An 11,547-nucleotide genomic window follows, 5' to 3' on the forward strand; every position below is an offset into this window, starting at 1 on the left:
AATCAACATTTTCTGTAATTTAAATATTGTTAAACTTATTTGTGTACTTTTTTATCATTACAAAGTTTTAAATTTGTTGCATTAAAAACAGTTTACAACATTTGGCATGGAATGCGATGTAAATATGTAGCAGTACAGATGTGACTTTAAAAATACCATTATTTTTTATGGTTTTTGGGGGTCCCCCAAGCCTCCCCCATGCCGTTTCCCCATATCTTTCTAATACCTGCTAGGACCCAATCCAGGGGCCTTTCCTGTATGGGGGTCTAAACAGCCATATCGGCAGTGTTGTGCAAGTTTATACTTCACAAGAAGCAACTCAAAGTTCAGTGGAACCAGCATGTAGGTGAACTAACCAATTACGCTGCTGGTCAGCATTCACATCACATATTGCATGTCCAATGGGGAAAAATATAAAGTGGCCTCGCGAAGTACAACGTTTTCCTAAAAGCAAAAGCAGAGCTTCACCATGTGCTTGTGTCAGTAGGGGTGCAGCCTAAGCGCAAGCAGGCCAACACAGACAGTGCCCATTTGATTTTATGTTATTTTTTCCAAATATAAATAAATGGCAAAAATTCATACGAAATAAATATTTGTAAAAATCCACTATTTGTGCTTATCCGAATACCATATTCATATTACGGCTCCACCCCTACATTACAGGGTAAGGCAAACTGTTTAATCAGGACCTAAACCAGATTCAGAATGTCACATAAAACTGAACTAGCTCACGTTCAAGTTCTTCACTGGCAAATACGTTCTTACAAAAATGAGCTTGCTCAATGAACGCGCTCTTTTGAACTAGTTCATGCACGACTCTACATATCTGCTCTTTAGGTTGAGACTGAAGTGCATTTTTGTCTCACTACTGGAGCCTGTAACTGAGGTCAGGTGATTATGTGTCCAGTTTCCATTCGATCCACCAGTCCAGCTGGTGTGAAAAACTATTTGCCCCCTTCCTGATTTCTTATTCTTTTGCATGTTTGTCACACAAAATGTTTCTGATCATCAAACACATTTAACCATTAGTCAAATATAACACAAGTAAACACAAAATGCAGTTTTTAAATGATGGTTTTATTATTTAGGGAGAAAAAATCCAAACCTACATGGCCCTGTGTGAAAAAGTAATTGCCCCCTTGTTAAAAAATCACCTAACTGTGGTGTATCCCACCTGAGTTCAATTTCCGTAGCCACCCCAGGCCTGATTACTGCCACACCTGTTTCAATCAAGAAATCACTTCAATAGGAGCTGCCTGACACAGAGAAGTAGACCAAAAGCACCTCAAAAGCTAGACATCATGCCAAGATCCAAAGAAATTCAGGAACAAATGAGAACAGAAGTAATTGAGATCTATCAGTCTGGTAAAGGTTATAAAGCCATTTCTAAAGCTTTGGGACTCCAGCGAACCACAGTGAGAGCCATTATCCACAAATGGCAAAAACATGGAACAGTGGTGAACCTTCCCAGGAGTGGCGGCCGACCAAAATTACCCCAAGAGCGCAGAGCGACTCATCCAAGAGGTCACAAAAGACCCCAGGACAACGTCTAAAGAACTGCAGGCCTCACTTGCCTCAATTAAGGTCAGTGTTCACGACTCCACCATAAGAAAGAGACTGGGCAAAACAGCCTGCATGGCAGATTTCCAAGACGCAAAACCACTGTTAAGCAAAAAGAACATTAGGGCTTGTCTCAATTTTGCTAAGAAACATCTAAATGATTGCCAAGACTTTTGGGAAAATATCTTGTGGACTGATGAGACAAAAGTTGAACATTTTGGAAGGCAAATGTCCCGTTACATCTGGCGTAAAAGGAACACAGCATTTCAGAAAAAGAACATCATACCAACAGTAAAATATGGTGGTGGTAGTGTGATGGTCTGGGGTTGTTTTGCTGCTTCAGGACCTGGAAGGCTTGCTGTGATAGATGGAACCATGAATTCTACTGTCTACCAAAAAATCCTGAAGGAGAATGTCCGGCCATCTGTTCATCAACTCAAGCTGAAGCGATCTTGGGTGCTGCAACAGGACAATGACCCAAAACACACCAGCAAATCCACCTCTGAATGGCTGAAGAAAAACAAAATGAAGACTTTGGAGTGGCCTAGTCAAAGTCCTGACCTGAATCCAATTGAGATGCTATGGCATGACCTTAAAAAGGCGGTTCATGCTAGAAAACCCTCAAATAAAGCTGAATTACAACAATTCTACAAAGATGAGTGGGCCAAAATTCCTCCAGAGCTGTAAAGACTCATTGCAAGTTATCGCAAACGCTTGATTGCAATTATTGCTGCTAAGGGTGGCCCAACCAGTTATTAGGTTCAGGGGGCAATTACTTTTTCACACAGGACCATGTAGATTTGGATTTTTTTTCTCCCTAAATAATAAAAACCATCATTTAAAAACTGCATTTTGTGTTTACTTGTGTTATATTTGACTAATGGTTAAATGTGTTTGATGATCAGAAACATTTTGTGTGACAAACATGCAAGAGAATAAGAAATCAGGAAGGGGGCAAATAGTTTTTCACACCACTGTAGTTTATGCCTCAGTGTTAAACTAGCAGAGACTAAGAGAAAGATCAGAAAGCTTGGATGCAATACCACCACTCTTGAACAGCAGTACAACAAACTAACAGGACCAGGGCAGCTGATTGTCCTTACTGTTGAACCGTCATTAAAGCCAAGTGGAGAGTCAAGGTCCTGTTAAAAACACTCTACACGTCTGTTCATTTGTAGCTGCAGGGTTTTGTGTGGGGTTTAATTCCTGACTCAAAAATTGAGTTCCTAATCTGAATGCAATTACTGCTGAAAAATCCTCTCAGGAGTGTCTCTAATAGTGTCTGCCTCCTGCTTATGAAGGTGGTAGACTTCAGGTCATTTTGCAAAATGATTCAGGGCAATAGGGAATAATAAATAGGCTGATCCACAAGAGCTCTGGCAACATTCTGTTGAGGTGGAGCACAAGACCCCTGTTGTGGTTTGTTTTAGTTACTGTAAGCATCACAGTATTGACAGAAATCACCAGAATCTCTCCTCTAATGTTTCCAGTCATGTCCTAGATACTGTGTACCACTTCACTTTCCTTGTAGCTGGCTCCTGCCCCCCTAGACTCCACCCCTAACCTAGCCTTTGACCTCAGGTGGCAGAGGAGCAACCTGTTCCTATATCGGTCAGTGCCAAGACTGTGGTCAGTCTATGACGATCTTAAGTTCAATATCTGTAGTTGTTTCTCACCCCAATTAAGTAGCCCTCAAGTCCAGTCCACTCCCAGGAAGACATGCCTCTCCTCTTTCTGTCTCATGCCCAGGTCCGGTCCTGTCCTGACCTGTGTTGTCTTGTCGGGTCCAGTCCTTTCCTTCCTTCCTATAGTTGGTACAGTTAGTGGCAATGTCCCTAACAAATGATGGCAATAAGTTTCATTTTATACTGTAAGTTCAACTACTTTTATTGCAGTTCCTACAAACATTGCATTGGATATCTTGCATAGTTCCTTTAAGTCAGAATAAACACTATATAAATACTGTACGATCTATGGAGGCAAAAATACATTATAAAAAAAAATTAAATTGCAAATAAAAGATATTAATCAAATTGCACATGGTAAAAAGTCATTATTGCACACAGTAGAAATATTCAGGAAATTGGGGATGTACAGTGCCTGTAATAAATATTCACTGCCTTGGAAAATTTCACATTTTATTGTTTTCCAACATTGAATCACAGTGGTTTTAATTTGGCTTTTTGATACTGATCAAAAAAGACTTGTTAATGTCAAAGTGAAAGCAGATCTCTGCAAAGTGATCGAAATTAAGTGCAAATACAAAACCCAGAATAACTCATCTCATTATTCACCTCCCAGTATTTAGCCATGGCAGCCACATGTCTGTGTGCACAGGTCTCTATCAGCTTTCAACATCTGGACACTGCCATTTTTCTTTATTCTTCTTTGCAAATCTGCTCAAGCTCTGTCAGGTTGCACAGGGCTCGTAAGTGAACAACCTTTTTTTAAAATCCAAGCAAAAATTCTCAATTGGATTGAGATCTGGACTCAGACTCTGCTACTCCAGGGCATTAACACTGCCATTTTTAAGCCATTCCTGTTTAGCTTTTGGCTTTATGCTTGCTGTTGTTGTCTTGCTGGAAAACAAACCTTTACACAGGTTTCTTGCTGACTGCTTTGGGTTTTCCTGCAGGAGTTGTATTGCCCTGTGCTCTTCAGCCTAGTGTGTATGAAATTCCCAGATATCTTGTAGTTCATGGATGAGTCCCCCAGTGAGCAAAGGAGATGCTCAGACAACATTTTTTTTAAGTGCAAAATAACACACTGTACTTTTTTGTGTTGTGTGCATCCTTCTAATAATAAATCATTTGTGTACTTTTAAATTCAGTCTGAATTTGACTGAAGAAAAAAAATACAAAAACCAATAAACTCTTCTCAATCAAACCAACATTCTTGAGTGTTAGATAGATAGATAGATAGATAGATAGATAGATAGATAGATAGATAGATAGATAGATAGATAGATACTTTATTAATCCCAAGGGGAAATTCACATAATCCAGCAGCAGTATACTGATACAAAGAAACAATATTAAATTAAATAGTAATAAAAATGAAAAGAAGTAAAATAAAATTAATGTTCGCATTTACTCCCCCGGGTGGAATTGAAGAGTCGCATAGTGTGGGGGAGGAACGATCTCCTCAGTCTGTCAGTGGAGCAGGACAGTGACAAAAGTCTGTCACTGAAGCTACTCCTCTGCCTGGAGATGACACTGTTCAGTGGATGCAGTGGATTCTTAATGATGGACAGGAGTTTGCTTAGTGCCCGTCACTCTGCCACAGATGTTAAACTGTCCAACTTTAATCCTACAATGGAGCCTGCCTTCTTCGTTAAAAGAAGATGTTAAAATACTCCCTCTGAGTAACTAGATCAAGAAACGAAGCACCATCACTTCCAAGGGACTGGTTTCAAGCCTCTCCGTTTTGGTGTAATTGGAGGCCCAATCCTGAAATACAGTGTGTTCCAATCTAACTTACAAACTTATCGTTCATCCCTCACTTCTACATTGATCAAAGACCACATTGTGCCTTGTTCTCTTCCGTGCTTTCTCTCATAGTCAGCAGTTTGACAATACAACAATAATAGCACTTTTCCAAGAGACCACTCACCCCCCTCTCTACACCTTCTCTACTCACTTAAATACAACCGGATTTGAATACCTCACAGAGACAAGACCATTGTCCCACAGCTGCTCGTGATTGTCTCACTTGTACTACGCCATCTCTCACCCTCAACACAGCACACTCACACCAGTATGTAATGCTACAATCATCTTTACTCCATCTGGCCCATGCCCACCTTTCTTTTTCACCTTGGGCTCCCCTCATTTTCTTTTGCTGGCATAACCCCCTCCCAAATGGCACCTCATCCCATTCCAGGACAAATAGTGCCAGAACGCCCACCTGTGCTTTAAGCACAGTATCTACAACATACACCTCTCCTTGGACACACAGGTACACAAATCAAGGTGATCAAATAGGGGACCTGTGGCACAACCTGCCCCAGGATTTCCCCTTAATTTTCTGCATTTTTACCCTGTACCTTCTCAAGCCTTCCAGGGCCTGCTGCAAAGAAGCATTCCCACAGCATGATGTTACCAGCTTCCTAGCTTTATGGTGGGGATGGTGTGTTTGTGATAATGTTCAGTGTGTAATATGGTGTTTAGTCTGATGGACAAGAAGCTCAGTCTTATTCTCATCACATCACAGAATCTTCTTCCAGATGACTTCAGAGTCTTCAGAGGGGCAGCTGGTAAACCCAATGCTAAGATGTTATACTGTATGTGTTTTTTTTAATTGTTACATTCTCTTTACCACTTGGCCACTTTCCCATAAAGCTGCAACTTGTGAAGAACCTGGGCAATAGTTATTATCTGCACAGTCTCTCCTATGTAAGCCCGTGTAGCTTGTAACTTATTGGTTTCCCAGTGACCTCCTTCATTAGTCTTCTTCTTGCAAAATCACTCCGTTTTGTGGATGGCCTGCTCTAGGCAGATTTACAGCTGTGCCATACTCTCCATTTATTAATGACTAGCTGTACCCTGTGGCTGCACCTTCATAATAATGAAAAAGGGCAAACTTTAAAAATCAAAAGACATTGGCACTATACCTGATCGTGTTTAGCTCTGGCAGGACAGCGTACCCCATGTGGGGAGAAAAGTACATCAGCAGGTACCCTCTAAAATACTAATCTATCTCTCAAAAACATCAAACGTTACTCCTTAACAATATGTAGATGATAATATCTGTTGAACAAACAGGCATCGCTAGCTAAGTGGAGGCAAGGTGCACTCCAACACGTGGCGAGACGTAGACCAACTCGAACAGAGGCTGGCGAGTGAATGAGGAAGGCCCCGTCCCCCTGCTCTCGGCCCACAACCACTCTCTTGGATTTGCATAAATACATCGGTACCACAAGCGAACAATGGTACTTAGCATGATGAGAAAAGTCGCAAAATCAATTGGAAGTTCAAGCAAATTATAGAAAACAACCAGATCTAAATCCATTAAGTAATTCTCTCGTGAAAAGTGGACAGACATACAGACAGAACAGAACGCACTTGGACGACGAAATTTTTAAAACCATTTCTTAGCGAGTACCTATGGGCCAAGGGTTAACTTCATTCCAAAGTTCAAGTCCCAAGTCCTCATAGTTCAGGAGATTTCGTGACGAGTGAGTCAGTGGTATTTGGCTTTTATATATATAGATTGATTTAACTGGACCACCAATGAATGTTCAGTATTTTGGAGATTTTTTTCTCCATCCCCTGACTTGTGCTTTTCAATCACTTTTTCACATTTTTTGTTTTATATATGTAATTAATTTGGACCACTTTTCTGAGATCAGTTTTCACTTTGATATTAAAAAGTATTTTTCTGTTGAGCATCGTCAAAAAAAGAGAAGCAAAATCCACTCTTATTGAAAATTATATAACAATAACATGTGAAAACTTTTTTTTTTGGGGGGGGAGTTTCTATTGGCACAATATTATGTCAGTCTGTGATTTCCTAGCAATCAGGTGCACCAGTCTTGGGAAGAAACTGTTCATAAACCTGGCTCTTGAGGTAATAATGCTGTCTGGCCTGCAACACTAAAGGTGGTAATATTTTCTTACCATGTGAAAAGACTATGAGGAGTATGGAGTGGACCTTTAAGAACAATGTAAACCTTAATCCTGCAGTGGGTTTTTTCAGGGTTTTGCATTATTGGAAGTTCTATTCAAATAATGTGTTTGACTGTTGTAATTACTCTCTTGAGGATGTGTTTATTCACCATTTCTCATTTTGGGCAATTATGAGTCACCAGCTAACCTAACATTTGTTTTTGGAAGTATCTAAAGGAAGCTCACACAGACACAAGGATATACAGCAAATTCAACACAGATAGCAATTAGCCAAGAAATTGACCAGAGAACTCTGGAGCTATGTGTCAGCAGTGCTAAATTCTGATTAAAGTGATATTAAGTTTAAAAACAAAGTAGACATTAACCTACAGGAATTCAATTCTTAAAAAATATAGGTCTTTATGTTCACAAAGTATCACAATCTCCTAGTCAATGTGTTGAACCAATTTAAAAAATTGAAAAAAATGTCAAGTTATATCATAAACAAATCCATAAACTAAAATGCTAAGAGGTGTAATTTCAATACAGAGTTTAGCTACTTACACACAATCAGAGCTCAAGATAGTATATTATTACATGAAACCATGCAGGAAAGTTCAGAATTTTATTCCATTATTATTATAAAGTTAATTAATAAAATCAAAATATGCAATAAACTGAACTTTTTTGACATCCGTATACCATACACTATGAAGATAACGTAAATAACTCAAATACGAAGCAAAGTTGCCCCATGATAAATTCAGCAAGGGAGCACTAGATGTTCAAAGGAGATCTGATGCATCATTAATATATATTTAAAGTTTTCATTGTTTTTTTTTTAATTCACAACAAATATACCTGAGAGTGCGTAAGTAACAGATTACAGCAAACAGAACTTCGTAATTCACAAGGCAATGCCTCTCTCCCCTTTCAGTACACTTTACACTATAAACAATATAGCCAATGTAAGCATGGCATAGCATTCAGGTGCATTCGGTGACTAAGTTAACTGATATGAATGTTGGAGCGTTTCATATTTTTATGTACTTCATCCAAGAGTCAGTTATTACATTTTTGTTTATGAAATACTTTTGCAACAATACGTTGCATTTGAAAGTAATAGCGAAAATAGAATGCAACTTCACGTGTTAGTAGATTACGTTACATACAGTGCATGCTTATTAACAGCACTTCACAATAGAGATAAAATCAGAGCCCAAATTGGTTTGTGGTGACTCAATAGCTTTCATACACAGTAGATTTCAATTCAGATGATGTGAAAATGGCATTGATTGATGTGTGTTAGTGGTGGAATGTCTGTGACTAATTGTTGTTCGATTTTCTTAAACATAACAGTTTTGAAAGTATACCCCATTAAGCAGTATCCAATAATTAGCAAAAATATTAAAGCACTTTACATAGTGAGCGGGGAGCCATGGGAGATGATGCGACGGCAGCCATTTTTGTGCCATAAACTCACCACACATTAGCAGTTACGTGGTGAAATGGTGAGAAAGAGAGATTACGGGGTGATTAGGGGGCCAGAATGACAAGGCCATGAAGGGCAATTTAAAATTTGAAATTGTTCATGCATGTCTAGGTCTGAAAGATCAGGGGCTGCACACCAGAGTTCAGGGGCTTAAGCCAATGCAGCCTCCCACCTCTTAACACCACTGTCCATTTTTATATTGGTTAGGGAAGCTGCACCTTACCTATAATATTAAATACCACTTAGCTGCATGTTGATAGCACTGTTTTTTATGATTATAACCTGACGATAATAGTGTTCAATCAAGTTAGTCTTATATATAATTACATATTTGCTTTCCAATTCCATTTAATCCCAGAGAAATTCGTTTTTTGCACACTTAGTTGTTAACTTACCTAAAGCAGCTGGAGAAGGCCACTGCTGTATTACCTGCTTGTGTTTGACTCACTTACATTGGGCATTCGAGCAGCTGTCAGACAAGTAAAAGAGGAAATACACAAAATATTCAAGTTCAAGCAACTGATCTCAAGGTACAACTGAAACAGTAAGCCAATTCTTGGTTAAAGTTGCAGAGAACATTTTTTAATTTTAAGATGGACGAGTTCACAAATTTGCTAACGCTTTCCAATGGGTGAGTTTGAATTTTTAAAACTTCAAACAGCACGATCTGTTCATGATATCTCAACGAAAATTAAACTGTCTCGACAAATTTCTTTGAAGGATAAGTGTGCCACGTTTCAACAAAACTGGTTCACGGGGACCGAGTTGTTTCATGACAGACAGACATGAGCTTTCGCATTAGGTGCTTTGTACATTATATGTGAACACACTGTGGAAGACAGAGAGTGCTATAACCCGACACACAGACGCAGGAGGCACAAGTCCAAGCACACGTGATTTATTTGTCTTTTTACACAGTTCCAGCAAGCACAAACACACTTTCTTTACTTTTCTTTTGCTTTTCTTCTCTTTCCTTTTCCTTCCTTCCTAAATTCTCCACTCCACCTTAGCAAGCTTTGTCCACCTCCTCCCAACTCTGGCTCCCCAAGTAGTGGCTGCTGGCTCCTTTTATAAGGCACCCGGAAGTGGTCCAGGTGCTCATTGACCTAATTCTGGCAGCACTTCCAGGTTGTGGCTGAGAAGCTGCTCTCCAAGGCTCAGCAGCAGCTGCAGCATCCCCTGGTAGCGCCCACAGATCCCAACAGGGCTGCACCAAACTCCAACTCCCATGAAGCACTGCAGGAGTCCTAGGCACCGCTGCAACCCAGGGGGGCTGCCATTTAATGCTTTGGGTGAGGTAATGCTCCAGCCACGCGTGCTTCCCTGGTCCATCCAGCGTGGAGGCGCCCCGACCGTTCATCACAACACGTAAAAAAAAGATACATGGAGATTTAAAATAAACAGTTTTCATTTTAATGATTTTACAAACATGTAAGTCAAAAAATCAGGATTTACCTTACTTTTAAACTGACTTCTCCATTTTGCAGGAACGTTAAAGAACATCGGTATGAATGTCAGGATAAACTGCTACATTTTACGACACATGATGCTCATGCTGTTTTGATTTGATTGGATATTAAAAAAAAATTTGTCTCTGCAAAACTAATTTCTTATGAGGTCTTTGTTTTAAACACAATACATCACAATGAATAACAAGTCTGAAAATGTATGCATGGCATAACATTCAGGGGCATTCAAGGACTATGCAGGCACTGCAGCCCTCAATGGACTGAGTTCAGTAGGTCGATTCTATAACTTTCTCAATCCATGTCAGGGCTGGGGGGGCCAGAGGCTATTCCACTGGGACAGAACAAAAGGCTGAAAACAGGCCTGGGCTGTTTTCTAGTCCATCACAGGGACCACTCACACTCTCTCTCACACACACCATATTCATACACAGCGACAATTTACAAGTGTCAATTAACATAGCCCAAATAAATAAAACTCTTTTCTTTCTGTCTTTGAGCATGTCTGGCCATAGTAATTTCCATGAAATTGGACTTGCACCATTATTCAGTTATTACAAATTTTATGGAATAACAAAAGTGAGGGGGAAACTTTATTACAGCCACTGAGCATTGTGGATATCAGATGACTGTAGCACTTTAATGATAAATTATAGGGTGATCAGATTTTTAAAGTCTCAAACCGGGACACTTGTGTTGCATGTATGGCCAAGCATAAAACTCTTCCTCATTTGTTTAATGGCTCCTTTATCTTATTGTCATCAGAGATCATTACACAGAAAAAGAAAAAATAAACTTGTACAAATGAAGCCCTTGAAGTGTCAACAAATATTTGAAGTGCTGCCTGTCTTTGTCTGCTTCTTAGTCCTCTCATTGCTGTTCACATTCAACACAAGTTCTTAATAAACATTTCACCTTCCAAATCTGAGAACACATTATTATTCATATATTACATTTGGGGGGAATGGAACTTTCTGCCTCTTAGAGTTTCATAAACACATTCTAAATATATTGTGGAAAATGCTAGTTTAAGCGGAGCATTTTTTTATTAAAAAAGACATTTGATATTCTTCAGTCATTTATCTGGACACATAGCCTGAAATCGGGACTCTTGCTATCACCGGTGGCCATATTAAAATAGTGTCAGTATAAAATAGTCAATCATTATAAACTGCTGATAATGGAGTTGTGGGGTTGGTATAGTAAAACGTAAATACTAATTAAATGTTTATTGCTCTGTGCACAGCAGCTTACATGTTTCATTCACATCTAGGCTTACATTACTTTGCATTAGGAAAATCATTAAACTTACCTGTTAGAACTTAAAGTGTCCAGAGGAGTGAGGTGCTGATGCACTGTTTCTCTTCGGTTTACACTCAAGCCGCTGGGAATACTTCATGAACTAGAACCAACTTGTTGATGT

The sequence above is a fragment of the Polypterus senegalus genome, chromosome 15 (assembly GCF_016835505.1).
Source record: "Polypterus senegalus isolate Bchr_013 chromosome 15, ASM1683550v1, whole genome shotgun sequence".
Taxonomy (NCBI): Eukaryota; Metazoa; Chordata; class Cladistia; order Polypteriformes; family Polypteridae; genus Polypterus; species Polypterus senegalus.